This window comes from Camelus bactrianus, chromosome 1 (assembly GCF_048773025.1).
Source record: "Camelus bactrianus isolate YW-2024 breed Bactrian camel chromosome 1, ASM4877302v1, whole genome shotgun sequence".
NCBI classification, from domain to species: Eukaryota; Metazoa; Chordata; class Mammalia; order Artiodactyla; family Camelidae; genus Camelus; species Camelus bactrianus.
In genome coordinates this window covers 74,175,653-74,192,975 of record NC_133539.1, presented here as the reverse complement: position 1 = coordinate 74,192,975, position 17,323 = coordinate 74,175,653, and the positions used below count along the sequence as shown (strand labels likewise).

General features: G+C 35.2%; 1 protein-coding gene across 9 annotated transcripts in view; it reads right to left on the bottom strand.

Annotated features, from left to right (window-relative positions):
- PEX5L (peroxisomal biogenesis factor 5 like) overlaps window positions 1–17,323 on the bottom strand; it is a 597,540-nt gene that overhangs the window by 540,918 nt on the left and 39,299 nt on the right. For 2 of the 9 annotated variants that reach the window (XM_074367482.1, XM_074367503.1), the window contains exon 3: window positions 13,666–13,822. The exons of the other annotated variants lie outside the window; for them this stretch is intronic. The gene's annotated coding sequence lies outside the window, so the exon portion shown is untranslated. The remainder of the gene's footprint in view (window positions 1–13,665; window positions 13,823–17,323) is intronic. 9 annotated transcript variants of the gene reach the window in all.

The following is a 17,323-nucleotide window of genomic DNA, read 5'->3' as shown; positions in this document are numbered from 1 at the left end:
ATCTGTTTTCCTTCACAGCTGACAGCACCACTGAGAAAATATTCAAGGTTTAGGAAATATCCTTCAAAGCTTGAATTATTGATAGTTTCTATCTTTCAACTCAAAGAGTTGTTGAGGCATTATTCAGTTCTACTGGACCATTAGCTGAAGGTTCAAATTACCTGTAGTATTCATACACAACCTTGCAATTTCTATGGGACCTTTTTCTACATTGATTAAATGTGTCACTTGTATATTCATTTTGTCTCAAAATTTCCCCATGAAAGGCATCAGAGCCATTAGGTAACTCACAACAGTTCTTAACACAAATAAGTAACAATAGCGCTGAACAGTTAGGCAGAGCTGTTCTCACTTGCTGACCTACATTTCTTTTTACTTAAAACCTTAAGATGGTTTCACCCTCTTCTGTGGCTCAGACTTTTGACTATGCTAAATAAGAACAGTGCAGAATATTTATCGTTATTAAGAACATGGCATTTGGAACAAGACTACCTAGGTTTAAATCCCAGCCCTGCTATTAACTGGATCTGGGAGAGAGCTTAGGCAACTGACTTACATTTCCATGACTTAGTTTCCTGTCAACTTAGAATTAACAACCTATTTACTTGTAAGCTTGTTGTGAAGAGTTAAGATCCATATGTAATTGTACGTAAAGTCCTTAAACAGTGCTTAACCCATAGTATACTTATTTTGTCTAATAGAGCTAGCTTTATTGTGAGACAACTCACTTAAATATAAGTGATATCATAGGTTGTGTGATTTGGTAACTTTCTGGTCCTTACTGAATCTCTAGCCAGTTGTCAAAAAACTGGATTTCCTATTGTTAGGGAGGTGAAAAGGATTTAGGCCTTTGATAATCTCAGCCATGCCTATGTAACCCAGGTATCATTTGAGTTCACAATGCCTTTTTGTTGTAAATAAAATCAGAAAGACTATCCTCTACCCCAAGTGCTATGTGAAGTCCAGTGACATCTGCTAATTCTCATTGACAGCTCCAAATCTCTGATTTTTATGTCTCTCAGTTCTTATAGCTATTCTCTTCTTACTGCTCTAAACCAAATCCAGTCTGGGACTCTGCTTGATTTCCTTGATTCCTTCTCCAAACTACTCACTCGAGGTACATTTCTATAGTAGACTTGAATGAAAGTTTGGGCTCACATTGGTGTATTCAATATATTACTGTTCAGTGAACCATGTTCCCTGGAGTTGTGTACTAAGGGGGTTTACATAGAGCAATACAAACAATTTCAGTTGGAATATTAGTCACATGTAGTCTCGGACATTATTAACCACCCCACAGCTGTAATGTCCTATTTCCTCCAGAGCCTGCAGGTTCCTGCCACATGGTCTAGAAGCCTCTCCCCCCACAACACAGACACCTTTATCTGCCTCCTTTTCTTCGTCTTTTTTTTCCCCACCTACACCCAGGTATCCCTATTCATTTCTTATTCATGCTCTCCCTGAGGGCATCACCTTCCACCTAAAAAAGCAATTTCTGAAGGCACTTTTCTAAACTAGGTAGTTCCCTTCTAAAACAGGAATCCTGATATCAGTTAATAAAATATTATTTTCTCTGTTATATTTATATAATGTTTTTATCAACGCAAAAATATGGATTCAAATATATACTTAATTCAATCTATTTCACAAATATTTATTGAGCTCTCGTAGCAGTTTTCAGGAAATCCAGACTTGTCAATCATGGACACTGCCCTGGAGAGATTTAGCTCTTTTTATCCACTACAAGTACTATGTCAAAAGGGATAAATGATACGAGACATTAAGATGATGCTATCAGCATTTAGATGTAGATTAACCCTATTTGAACAGGCTCAGGAAAATGTATTCAAGAGTTATTAATTCCATGTTCAATTTTGAAACAGTTGGTTGTAAGTCAGTGAACCAGACAGACAATCTAGCAATACAAAAGAGAATACTAAAGGACATGTTTCTTTCAGGGATGTTACAAATTATTATAACTTTGAGCTTTACATGCAAAGTAATATCAGATGGTTTATAAAGAACTAAAGTTTTGCCATCTGCAAATTCCATGTAAATTCCTAGCCCACTCTAAGCATTTAACTAAGGCAAAATAATAATGACTGTTTAGGCAAAATATGTATATTAAGAAAGAAGATAAATAAACATGCAAGGAAGTTAACTTATAAGATGATTTTTTAAAGTATTAAATACAAAAATACATGATTAAGTTTTATATTTGATTAGGTAATTTGATCTTTTTCATTATTTTGGCAGAAAGATGATCAAAATGAAATGATTCTGCTAAATAAAGAGGACACCAACAGGGGAAAAACAACACTCTCTGTAATCAAGTTTAAGGAGAGAACAATGAAAACAATGGCCTGTGATTACAAGGCAGAAAAGATGGGGACATGGGAAGAACTCACTACTAAAGCAAATTAAGTCATTAATCTTCCGACTATTGAAATAACATAGCCATGTGAGTTAGCTATCTAACTTGGTATCACTAATGATAACTGTTCTACACAGGTGTCAAAAAAGAGACTTTTAGATATTGGTTTCATTTTTTTTCCCTATGTTATCAGCTGTTGGCTTTTAGGGTCTCCTTTTGGATGCAGAAAATTTCAAAGACAGATTTTAAGAGGTAAACTTTTCACTAAGAACAAGCATCTCTGCTTCTACAATTGTATCTGGTGGTAAAATAGCATACATGCTTTCAACATTAAATAAATATTTATTAAGTGCCCACCCTGTGACAGCACTGTCCTAGGGGCTGATTGGACTTTAGGAAACCAGATGGTCTCCACCCTCCTAGAGCTCACTGTTTAGTGAAGGAGGGCCTATTTTCATACTAAGCAGCCCTGTTTCTTTTCTGCACAACTCTAAATAGAAAAACTTTTTCTTTTATTGAACTAAAGCCTGTCTCCTTAAAAACTTTTATCCATCATGCCTTCTGGAATCATGAAAAATGAATAGAATCTGTCCTAAACCTTATTCTACAGGCAGAAGAGGCCTTTGAGAATTTACTTTATCAAAGCCACTAAAAAAAGTTAATGACAGGGCCAAATACAGGATCCGGTAGCGTATCATTAGTAAATTCCTTCTTAGTTAAAATCATTCTCCATACTAAAAAAAAAAAATCACAGAAACATATTCATTGTGATAAAAAAAACCAAACTGAAATATATACCAGCAAAAGAAAGGTTAAGAAAGATGGTATATTCATTTCATGCAATATTATGCAAACACTGACTTTAATTTAACTGTTTACCCAAGAGTGTGTAATAATATAGGGACTTTCATAATGTAGAATATTAAATGAGAAAAAAATTCTAGACAGACCAAATAGTTGCTTATTGAACATGAATCTACCTCCATTCCCTCACAAAATGCCAATAAAGTAATTTTTAAGTCATAAAATCAAAAGCACAAAGAATATGGGAAAGAAGAAGCCAGTAGACAGGAGAAAATAAAAATAAAATTCTGAATTTGAGAAGTAACCAATTTAATAGAACAAAAAGATATGGCTGAGGGAGCCAAAACATTAGTGATTTACACTGAATAATCCCAGAAAGACTCAAAGACGGAAAATAGTACTAAAGGTACGGGTACAGGTGGGACAAAAAAAAACAGAAGGATTAGCTGGAATCTATACATAGATGTGTAAATACATACTTATTTTTATTTAAAAGGAGGGAAAAATAAACCAAAAAAAGGAAAAGAAAAAAATGCCTTCAAAATTCTGAAGAAAAAAATATTCTCTACCTAGATATCTGTGCCTGGAAACTGTTAATCAAGAGTGAAGGCAAAATAAGAGCATTTTCAGACATACAAAGTCTCAAAGAGTATACTTCCATAAATTATTTCTCAGGAAGCCACAGAGGGGTATGTTCCACCAAAACAAGGGAGTAAACCTACAAATAGGAAAACGTGAAATCTAGAAAAAAAAAAAAGGATCTCATTCAGGAAGAAGGTGAGGATAATCCTTAAGATGACTGTGAAGGGAAGAAAGTCCTGGGGCCAGCTGAGCTTTGGGCTCAGAGGTCAGATTGTTCCAGATAAGTCACCAAGATAATCATACAAATATTTCACCAAGAAAACAATGAAACTGAGGCATTGGTTTATGTGTTTGAATCAATTGATAATTTACTTAATGACAAGCACATTAAAAAACTAAGCACAGAAAAAAGATCTCCCCTGAAAACAAAAAATTTCACAAGAAAGGAAATATGATAATAGGACACGGAAGAGCAGAACTGTAAATAAAATTTATATAATCATCATAGTAATAGAGACAGTAAATGTTTATTTAACCAAAAATTTGTGACCTAACAATATGGGAGAAAACAAAGTAGATGTGGATAGGCGGGGGTTGGGTGAGGGGTAATGCTGGAGCGAGAGAGCAAATTCTCATCTTCCATAACAGAAAGTCAATAGATCTAGAAAGTCATGTCATCAAAGAAAAATCTATTATTGTAAATACAAAAGTAAATTCCAAAAGAAACAGCAAAAACAGTCGAAAACAGTTGCTTCTGGTATTGAGAACAGGGCAAGGGACTGCTAATTTTCATTATGAGTCTTGAAGAATAATTTGATAAAATTTTTTTAAAATAAATGATATTTGCATATTTTTTGGACTTAATAAAAATTAAATCTAAAAATGACCTCTAAACACATTACACAGAAGTCCCAAAACTAAGGGCAAGAAATGTACAATCTGTAGGGTAGGCTGGCCAGCTGGAGACTCAGACAAATGTCAATGAAGTTTATATTTAGATTATTTTTTCTGGGTGGTTCAAATTTTCTTTCATGAATATATACTACTGTTATAACAAAACAATTAAAATAAAAAGGAACCAAATTGAGCATGATTTGTTCTTTGAACCCCTGATGTTTCCTAATATTGAACACATTATTTCTATGTACATAATAATCTACTCTTCAATTCTCTTCCAGATTCTTCTAGGAATTGTTGTTAAATTCATTATTCTATTCCCAGAAGATATATCCCTCCATCCACATCTAACAGACAGACAGACAGACACACACACACACACCTTTAACAATTTAAATAGTTGTTACCCATCTCTGCATCCTGTCCATCCCCATTCTATAGGGCCCTTCAAAATCACCAATAATTATTGGCCTGTGACACACCAAAAGTTCTTTCATACCCTAGGATTCAGTTTAATTAAGACTAAACAATCGAACTTAAAACAATTCAGCACTCTATTTACTTTTTCATAGATGTTTACACTATATTTTTCCATTCTAAAGATCCACCTTTTTATTGGAAGAGGTAAAAACAATAGATGAATATTCATGTATTTTTACCATGATTACTTAAATTTCTGTGAGATTTGAATTCTTTCTTTTTAAATTTAGTTTAGGTTATTAGCAAAAGTCTATTTACAAACAGAAGAAATTTCATTTTTAAAGAGTTCATCTTATCTGAGGCCTTAAAATATTACATAATATTTCTACACTGTCTTTCATATGCGCTTCCTTTTATCTCCCATCACCCCTGTCTGAGCTCAGACTCTCATCAGTGCTCCTCTGGATCACTAAAATAACCTTAAAACTAGTCTCCTGGGTGCCAAGATTTCCCTCTCCAACCATTATCTGGATTTGGAACCCTGCTCCAAATGGCTTTGTGCTTTCCTGCCTTCCATATCTTCCTTTTGATGTTCAAATTGTTCTGATGCTTGGAAACTTCTTTCCCGCTCCAATATCTGTTACTCAAAGTACTGGATCGTTTCTCAAGGTCCAGCTCAAATTCCAATCCTGTGAACCATACCCAACTTCTATTACTTGGAATTAGTCTTACCTTTTAGCCATTTTTCTCTCTAAAACATTTTTGTACTTCTATTAATTATTTCTAACTCAATCTGTTTCAAGTTACATATCATCTTTGAGTCTCCCAAAACATCTAGTATAGGGCTTTATTCATAGTAGAGGCACACTAAATGCTGAATTAAATCTTAGCTCAAATGGCACAAAGTTGGATTAAGTCAGAAGTATCTGATAACACCAAAACTAAGACCTACAAGAAGACTGCTTAGCTTGCAGCCATTGTAACTCTTACTTTTCCATAAATGTTTTTTAAATTTATTTATCTCACAGGCATTTGGCAATTGTTTAAACTTCAAGATCCTACTAATTACTTGGTTTAGAGAGAGAGATGTTAGTTCACATAGACATATTTATCTTAATCTTCTCTGGCTCATTTTTGCTTTATATGGGAAATCTATTTTTCTGATATCTCGATGAAAGAAAATTAGTCTGTCCACTGAGGTGAATAATGCCTTAGATAAAGGATAAGTCAATGCCTGCATAGCTGTAAAATTCCATTGTTGCTCTCCATTTCCTCATAGAACATTTCAGGGAAATAAATGGAAATTAGCTCAAAGAGCTCTAACACTTTATCACATTTTTGGCATGTTATAAAAACATGTAAATAGAAGTGCAAACCATACTTTGAATTTCAGGTTATTTTTGCAAAACTGACCAGAACTCTATCACCAAAAATACTGATGAACAAAAAAACAAGTTTAGAACCAAGGATGCCAATATTCCCGTAATCCGATCTTTTAAAGGTGGACTCCTAAGCCTCCAGTAAAAAGACCCTATTTTCACTTTCTGAATTGCTACAAAGATGCAATATTTAAATGTCATAAACTTAGTCCACTAAAAGTTTTGCACATACAGTTCTCAACAAATAACATTTTATTAGAAGCTTCCTGTGAGAGCTTAATTAAATTTAGATGCAACTAACCTGTATTCTTTTATTTCATTAAATATGAAACTATAATATTTATAGTATCTCTCCAAATGATTGGGATAAAATATGTTCAGAATGTCCTAACTCAATTAATACATTCTGTATCAGTCAGGATACTCTAAAGAAACGGAACCAAGAATAAACACACACATAAAGAGAATGAGATTTATTTTAAGGAACTGGCTCACATGCTTGTCAAAGCTGGTAAGTCTGAAATCTGTAGGGTAGGTTGGCCAGCTGGAGACTCAGACAAAAGTTGGAAGTTGCAGAGTTGGGTCTGAAATTTGTAAGGCAGGCCAGCAGTCTGGAAACTCATGCAAGATTTCTGTTATAGGTAAAATTTCTTCTCCAAAAAACTGATTTTGCTGTTAAGACCTTCAGCTTATTGGATGAGGTCTATCCACATTATGGAGGGTAACCTGCTTTACTCAAAGTCAACCGATTATAATTGTTAATCTTCTTAATCACATTACTAAACACCTTCACGGCAAAATCTAGACTAGTATTTGACCAAACCACTGGGGACCATAGCCTAGCCAAGCTGACACATGAAAATTAACCACCACACATTCAGTCAGTAAATATTTACTGAGCACCTCCCAAGGGCCTAGTACTACTCCAGATTCAGACCTTACCCTCAAGCCATCACTTACCATATGGAAGGCAACAAGTAAATCAACACTTACATTGCAGTGTGCAAAGTGCTATGCTAAAGTGTTAAAAAGGCTAGATTAAGGGCATCAGATTGAGTCCTGGTGATTTTAAGAGCCACTAGAAGAAAGATAATGATTGAACAAAATTTAGAAGGATGAGTAAGAGTTACTGAGAAAGAGGGGGGACAAAGTCATTTGCAAAGTGATCTGTGTAAAAGAAAAAAAGATGCAAGTTCATTTGATTTGTCTAGAGCAAAAAATACATATGCCACCAAGGCAGAAAATTAAGCTGAATAAGTGGTCACATGCCAGATCACAATGGACTTTGTGGGCCAACTATGGCATCAGAACCACATCCTGAAGGCTATAAGAGTTCATCTAAAAGGAGTTATACAATCAAATCAGCATATCAGAAAAAAATAACCTTTACTGCAGGGCTAAGATGAGGCTAGAACCAGAATTGGGAGAGTTGGGGTGGGGAAGGACTTAAAGCAGACAGACCCTGTTTGGAGAGTGGCAACAGGTAGCTGAGAAGTTGTGAAGACCCGCAGCAACGGAGTGAAAGGGAGCAGAAAGCTTTCAGGAAGTCGAATACATAGGATTTAGTGACTAATTGACGTGGGCTGAACAAGATGAGGGCATATGTGATGACTTCGGGTTTGGGGTTTGGATAAATATGAGGACAGTACTGTCATATAAAAAATCTTGGTTAAAGAGGTAATGCATGATGAGAAAGGTAGAATAAGGTAAATGGAAAAAAATGAAGTGAAGAATATTCCAGCAGCTACTACTGCATCTTTCTACATCAAAGCAGATGGTAAAAACAATTTCATAGATTTCTCCCTAATCCTCTAAATTTACTTATATACAGCCAAATTATGCTTTGTGCAGAACAAAGTAGGTTGCTTAATAACAAAAGTAACACGTTAAGGTACACTTAGTACTTAAGAATTTACTTATAAAAGAAATTACTCTGCTAAATTACCTTTGCCTCTTCAGAAAAATGTGCGAAACACTCCAAAATTCTGAATGGATTAGGTGATAAATAGGGCAACACTTAGCTTCCTGCCCAGAATTTGAAAACAAAATTTCCCTCTGATAATTAAATAATAAAAACAACACATAGTGAAATACATCAGAAATAGGCAGAATCTTAGAGAAACAGATTGCTAACCGTATTAACAAATCTAAACAATGTGTCTATTTAGAATTGGAGCAGAAATAAGTGTTGTAGAGCTAAACACAGGTAGGAGCCATCTAAGCATTTCTCAAGGAGAAGGACAGTGAAGATGAACATCTGGTCTTCCTGGCATGCATATCCCTACTACTGAGATGCATGAGTAAAGCTACTAAAAATCTGATGCAATTAAAAATTCAAATTAAAATTCCTTTTCCTTTGGTTACAGATGACTTACTAGGTCACATGCTTCAAATCTGGCTTCTGAAGTAGATATTATTAGGATGTCCTATACCTATCTCTTCTCCTGAACAGAACGCCACATGGCCCAAACCCTTCTTCTTCTTAAGGGAACTGCTCCTTCTCTTACTCCAGGAATTCAAAACAGCACTTGCCATGTTGTTAAAAACTCAGCCCCTACAGTAGAAAGCAGTGGAAGGCAGAGCCAATGAATAGGAAGAAATAGAATCCTGATGACATCATTTGAGCCCTTGGGTCAAACTTCACCAAAAGTCAGCCATACTTCCTAGGCTTTTGAGTTATGTGAAGTGTTCAATTCCATATTTTGTTTATGCCAGTTTGAGTTTCATTTTCTAGAACTTGCAACCTAGAGTTCTAACTAATACTATGCATCATTACAAACTTGAAGCTCTAGACACAGTGAGTTGTTTCTGATCTTATAAAAAAAAATAACTAAAACACCAAACCTCCCAATACTACACAGTTAATGTGGCAATCAAGTCTGACCTTCAAGTCCATTAAAGTCTATAAACAGTCAACTAAAAAGAACACATTCTTAAGTGATTTTTTTTCATTGTAAAATAGGAGAAGTAGAGAAAGTTTTATCTACTTCATTTGCCAAGTTCAAGAAAATGGTAGTGACATAATTTTTTAAACCTTAATTCCTATAGTGACTACTGAAGTTTAGTTTCCACAAAATATTTCTATGAGAAATTCCTGAAGTTGACTGTCAGTTTATCAATCTGCAAATTAAGATGGCTGAAAAATCTCAGTGTGTAGCCATGCAGAGTGGCTAGGAGATCATAGGTGTGACCCCCAAAATATCTCTCAGTCAATTAGACATGCAAACATTTCAGAAAGTCAAGAACACTGCAGCTCCCTCCCCCATAGAAGATTCCTTTTTCTTTTTTAACTTAAGAGAATAACTCCAATTTCTCATTATTGAGTTAAAGCATTATTGAGTAAAATATTCATAAGTGCAAGTTAGAGACGAGGTAGATGATCTTCAAAAGTGGAATAAAATAAACTAAATGAAATTTAGCTCAACTATGCATTGAAATGTATTTACGAAGGCACAGCTCAAAAACAAAATAAATTATATATTTACTGCTTTGATTCAAAACCCAAATGTCTCATAAAGTCCACATGTAGAGAGTTGTTAGTAAATACAGCAAAAGAAGACAGCCTTGATTATTTTTCACAATGATTATATTTTTTAATTTCTCATAATTTTTATGAAAAGTTTTATTCAATGACAATATTTATTTTTACCTTCCTATTATAGTTTGACAACTTACATCAATGACTACATAAATTTGATTATTTTAGCTCACATAACATGATTTCAAATCAATATTCTGTAAGCCTTAGGGAAGGGAAAGTCTTATACCCTACACAATCCTGCACATGATAAAACATTATAATAAATAATAAGGTCATCCTTAAATTTTATACCATGTACTATCCAACCTCATTAGGGTAGATACAAAAGGAATCTGGAGAAGAGTATGTATCAGAAATGATGTGCCTGTGTAATATTTCTCAGTCAAGGTATTAGGGGACATAGCATTTGAACTGTATCATAACAGGTCATCAAGCAAAGGTGATGGGTAGTGCATTCTAAACAGTAAAGCCACAACATAAAGAAATAATTAATCATAATACCAGCCACTATTGATTAAATATTTTCTCCATGCTAGATACACTGTACCTGTATTAACTTATTTAACTGTATTAACTTATTTCATCCTTACAAATGTTTAATGATAGTCTAAGTTTGCACAGCAGTTAATTGTCCCTCTCCTCCATAGCAATCATTGACCATGCAATTAAAATTTGTATCTTGGCATGGAAGCAACATGAATGTCCACTGACAAATGACTGGCTAAAGAAGATGCAGTATGTATGTATATGTGTGTGTGTGTGTGTGTGTGTGTAAAAAAAATATATATATATATATATATATACACACACTAAATACAGTACTCAGCCACAAAAAAGAACAAAATAATGCCATTTGCAGCAACATGGACGGACCTGCAGATTGCCATACTAAATGAAGTAAGCCAGAAAAAGAAAGACAAATGCCATTGATATGATATCACTTTTTTGTGGAATCTAAAAAAAAAAAAAAAAAAAAAAAAAAGACACAAATGAACTTATTTAGAAACATACTCACAAACACAGAAAACAAAATTGTGGTTACCAGGAGGGGAAAGGGGGAGTGGAGTGATAAATTGAGAGTTCAGGATTTACAGATACTAACTATTATATATAAAATAGATAAACAACAAGGTCCTACTGTTTAGCACAGGGAACTATATTCAGTACCCCACAATAGCCTATGATGAAAAAGAATATGAAAAGGATATGAATATAAAAACCAACTATACTTCAATTAAAAATAAATAAATAAAAGTAAAATAACATTTGTGTCTTGGAAAAAAATGACTATACATTATATAACATCAGCCTTCCAGAGGCTCACAAATAGTGGAGACTGTCAATGAATGCCAAAGTTGATAATACTGATAACCTCCCTCGTTTCATAACACCAATTCCATCTCAGATAACACTGGTATTCTAATAGCTCATCATTCCTTCATGTCTGGACTTAATTCTCTTTCAATGCCATGAAGAAGGGAAAGAAAAAAGTGTAATTCTAGCGCTAAATAGAGTGTCCTCTCTCTCTTACATACATATGTACATATATGTACATAAATAAATGTGTACAGCTACATTTCACAGGTAATTTTCCACAATAAGCAGTGCCAAAATTAGCTGATTAATGTGCTAAATTATTAGGGTAACTTGACTATTTTTCATCAGGATAGTGCCCATTTGAGGTAAGAGTTTCTCTTTTATGATTTTGTTTTTCTTCATTGGCCTTGTAAATCAAATGACTTTGCCTCAAGGACAGTGGGAAGGATCTTAAGTTTTTATTTTCATGTAAGGAGGTACTAGTGAAATAAGTATCATTAGTTAAACACTTCTTCACAAACAGTCCTTATGTGGAGACCTTGTTGATATGGGATTGGAAGGACCAGAACCCTATCCACCTGGCCTCTCCTCAACTCCTACAGCAGCTACTAGGGGAACTTCAGAGAGCTGCTAGAAATCACTGATGAAGGCACACTAAACTGAGAGAGCAAAGGCCTGGGTCAGAGACTGTAAAAGTGCAACCCTATGGGCAAAATCTGCCCTGGAAGTGTGTTTTGTTAGACTCATACAGTTTTTTGTTTTTCTTTTTCTTTGTTGTTAGCATTTTAAAATTGAAATATTTTACATAAAATATCTGGAGTCCCAGCTGATAATTAAAAATCATATGATCTGCTATACTGAACCTCCATTTTCACATGTAAATCATCAGCTGCATCTGTGTGGCAGTGACCCCTTCACCTGTGCTTATGTATTTCTTTATCACCACCTTCCATGTTCTAATTTATAACCCTGAATTATGTTTCCTACCTGACCCTTGTAGCCAGGTGACCAATGACCAAACTTTTAATAAAGTTATGCTACCAATAATTTGATTGACCTTAAAAAGTCATTAAATCTCTTTGGGACTCAATGTCTTCACCTGACATTGGGAAAGGGAGCTTCTAAGTCTAATATTTATTCTAAAATTTAGAATACTCTCTCGTTAGAAATGGACTGCCTGCTATAACTTCTACTATCAGTGAAATCTTGTCTTGACTACCATAAATTAAATTTAAAATAGTCAGTTTTACTAGTGCATTTAATCACAAGAAAAGGCATCATTAAGTTAGGAGTACTGAAAAGAAATACACATGTACTTCAATTTTAATGCCCTTGGAAAGGCTTAGCTACATCAGACCTGATTTGGAAAATTTTGACTGAGAAGCCTCTCTGAACACCTGGGGACTACTGACTTCAATTAGATTACAGCTGGCGTTGTCCATTATCTATTTAAAGCCTAACAAAGAAAAGAGAACAGTGGGGGTGTATTCATTCTCTTCAATTAAATTCTCTTCCATACAACTGATTTAGGAAGTAATTTTACCCAGGATTTACTCAAACGTTCTCTGCCACAAGAACTCTACATTACCTAATTTGGATGTGTTTTCAATCTATTATTTCAAAAAATTAAGTCACTTAAAAAGCACTGAGTAATTTTCTTGCTAGTATATGCCACTTTATATCACATTCTCAAAAGCATATTGTGTATTTGCTGGGTCAGACTAGAACACGTGTATACCTAACCACTATCTTCTGGGGTCATCAATAAAACAATGTAAGATTTTCCAGGAAACAAAATAACTAAATATGCAAACTGATAAGTGTACTAATTGTTCTAGCTTCACTTGTCATTATGGGTCTCCAAGTGAGAAGGGTTTAAGGCCTTGCCACTCAAAGCGTAGTTTGTGAACCAAGAGCATCAGCATTCCCTGGGAGCTGTTACAAAAGCAGAATCTCAGGCTCCACCCCAGACCTGCTGTTTTAGGACCCACTGTTCAGCAAGACCCTCAGGTGAGTTATGCACAGATTAGTTTGGGAAATACTGCTGGGCACACTGGGGAAGTAATGGCTGGGCCTGAACTCTAATCCTGATCCTGCCATTTATTAGCCATACTTTATTTCACCTCAGTTTCTTCATCAGTAAAATGTGACTAAATATTAATTACCTCAAGGAACACTCCCTGATTTTATTTACTTATTACATCTGAAGACTCTGGCACAGAGTAAGTCCTCAATAAATGTTTACCAAATCTGGCTACCAAAAAAAAAAAATAGTCAGAATCTAAAAATTCTGACTCCACTTTGAAGTTAAAACTCAAATGTATTTTTACAAATGAATGTTTTTTTTTTACCATGAGCTGAATCTGTTCACTTTAAGATGTGGAATAATTTCTTTGATGTTTCTTCTTAAAAACTCAAGTGGAGATTGAAAGGGAACTGTTTTCCTTCCTCTTCCCTATTTCTTCCTCCAACTCATCCTTCCTTCAAACACAAATGAAGGAGAGAGACCTAAAGAGAAAAACTGAATGAGCACTGCAGTGATTTTTCAGGACCTCCAAATGAACGCAATTAAACTCCCTCAAAGCCCCAATCCAGCACAAAGTGACCATGCTGTTAAATGGTTAAATGGCAAGATAACAACACAAATCAAACTTATTTTACATTACGGATGCAATGTTTGGGTAAAAGTCTTGATATGTTGAGAGAGAGAAAGTAACAAGATAACCAGGGAGCAGAAATTTGCTAAATTTAATGCAGAAAATCAAAACAGACAATAGGAATACAGAGACACCATAAAGGACACCTTTGAGCTACATGTCTAAAATATAGGATATGGGTGATCAACAGCCCTAGGCAGTAACTGATGTGAGACCCTTTGACTAACCTGGGACCTCAGCTTTTGAACTATGGACCAAATGTACAATCTATAAACCAGTCTATTGTACTTGTAATATGAAAGAAATCACTCTTCCAATTTTGGTCAACAACAGGTTCTTCTATACAAACCATAATCTTAACTAAACTAGTTAGATTTTAAATTTTTATTTTATGAAATATTATCTTAACTCAAGTGAGTCCCTCGTTACTGTCTGCTTGTGGATCTTACGTATAGCCACTGTAATGTTTTTTCCCCAACACCACTATATTAATAGTCTCCACTTGCCAAATGGCAGGCCTTCCATCCTTTCTGGTGTCCTTGGATTTTCCATGCGAATGTGGAAGGAATATCTCACATAGGCTATGCGTAGCTTCCTATCTCAGCTGCCCTTATACTCTCGCTCTTAACATTCCTTTTGGCTAATTCTGCTTGGCAAGGAACACAATGGTGGTAGTGACCTTTGACATCCTCTGTTGTGTCTATTTTCTCAACATCTGGTGCCTAAGAAATCTTTCTGCCTCCAAGTTCCTGGCATGAACACCACCTGCAACTCTATTCTGGCCATACTGGTGTTAACCCAGTCTTGACCTCCAGTCCTCACCTGGAGAGAAATGGTTGCCACTTTTTGTGGGAGCACAAACTTGGGTTAACAAACTTTGATATTGTAATGATTGCTTTTACCAAATCATATTCTCACCTTTATATAAACACATAAGAAATGTATAATCAAAACCAATGCTTTCTATATTTGTCTTTATACTGCTAATTCAAAGCAAAATGTCTAAGAGCACAAAAGACTAAACTCTCAATACCAGTCACCACCTTATCTATGGAATTTAGCTTATTTGCCTTGAAGCTGCTTTGCAGGAATCTGCTACAAACTGTCTCCTTGCTGTAAAAAGCAGAGACATACTTTGCTTGCGTTGCTTAGTTTGAGGTCATAGATTCAGGGCTGCTTGTGCTTACAGAAAACCATAACTCGTCCCCTGCCCTAACCGGCAGGACATGCTTCGCTTATCAGGCGCAGGTGGATAGTGTAGGCTGCTCTTGCTCACAGAAGACTGCGACTTAGCCCTTAGCTGGGAACAGCTGGGCTGCTTCACATGTTTAGACGATTTCTGATCATTGTATACTCTGTGCTGGTCTGGGTTTTCATTATCAATTGTTCGGAACACTGTAACCCTGCTCATGATTAAGGTGTAAAATAACTGTTTGTACTATTAATATTGTAACCTTCTCTCTAAGTATAAATTAAGATTATAATGTTTCTGTTTTTCACAAACTGAAAATACTGACCTGCATCCCTGCACATACACCATGCTCCTTACTTATTCCTATGACGTATTTTATTTTGATTCTTTGTTTGACTATTCTCAGTAAATACAAGAGCTTTGGAGGAGCTCGGGAAGTTGGTCTCTGGCTCACTGTCACTCTGTTGACTTGATAAAGTCTTGAGTAATTTTGTTCTTCTGCAGTGGGGACTTTTGCTGGACAAAACCCATGACGAACAGAACCCACAACTGGTGACCCCAATGTGATCACCACTCTCCGAGATGAGAACCCACAACTGGTGACCTCAACGTGACCACCATTCGCAGGGACAAGAACCCACAACTTTTTCATCTCTTCATGTATGAAGGCAGAAGGAATCCCAAAGCAGAAAAGCTTGGGATCATCGTGATAAAGTGCTTTCAACCCTAGCACACAAACATCTCTGTTTTCAAGGTCATAAGCACCCACAAGAGTCTAAGCAGAAAGAAATTTTATTCATACATCTATATCCTACACTAATTCTCCCTTCCCATTGTGACAGTCACCTTCATTTGCTGTGATAGTTCTTTTGTCTCTGGAGCCATTTTATCTCTTATCTCACTCTGGTTTCCTTCAAAGATTCCTATTGAGCCACTTTCCAACCTTCATAAATGTCACAAATGTCAGTATGAGTCTGACCCTGGATCTCAGACAAATCAGGAAATGGAGCTGGAAATAAGGGAGGATGGAGAGAAAAGTGTTTCATACCTCCACATACTCAGTCCTGGTCTTGTTAGCCCCATATTTTAAAACTAATTAGTAGCATGTTTTTGAAACATTAAAAATATAAGCTAATATTAAAATGGTCCTGATCAGCATCCTGCATGCAAATATTTCCTCAAATACTGAGCGCACTTTTCTCAGAATCTGAGATAAATTTCAATGTTCTTGGCAAAAATATGAAGGTAGATGAGCCCAAAAAACAGACTTCAAAGTAGATTATTAAATCTAGTTGCAGTTAACATACTAAACAAAAACACAGTCATTAGTCTTTAAGTTTTTGATAGTATACATTTTTAAAAAATGAAAGAATCTTGGATTATATAAGGCCAATGACTTCATTTTAGAAACAAAAACTTACAGGTAAAGTGACTTCAAAAGTAACTAGGCTTGACCTCAAACTGAAACCTCCTGATTCTTAATTTGAATCTCTTTCCCTTACATCCATTATCTTATAAGGGTAGCTTGTGGGGTTAAAGTATTTTGCCACAATGATCCATTCATTCAGTCAGTAGATATTTATTGAGAATCTACTGTGTTCCAGGTGATGTACAAGAAAGGGTGATCTATCAGGGGTGAAAATCTTAGTTCAAACCTCAGGTCTTCCAAATCTGATGCGTGTTCTTATGCAAGTGATATATATATATAGCCAAATCTCAGCATCCTTATCCTAAAATGAAGGTTATAGTTAAATCATCTATAAGGTCTCATTCAGTTTTCAGTTTCTATAATTCAATTAAATAGCTATATATCTTAAACAACAGCAAAAAATTCATGAATGAAGATTTAAAGTTTCATAAATACTTCACTCTAAACCAAATGTAAGATGTTCACTTGGCAGATTTAGGTCATTGGATGACATCTGATGGATACTTTTTTTTTCATAAAAGAAGAGACTATGATAAATTACTACCTGCAACTATGTCCAAACAAATCAAACTGCTAATAACTTAAAAAAAAAAAAAAACAGGTTTAGTGCACATCTTATAAAGGTACTTAATAATATACCTTTTAGAATCTGGAAAAATAAAATTACTTTAGCTATGCCTCACTATGTTTGATAGCTCTAAGCTTTCAGAATTAAGTCCCCAAATGCATTT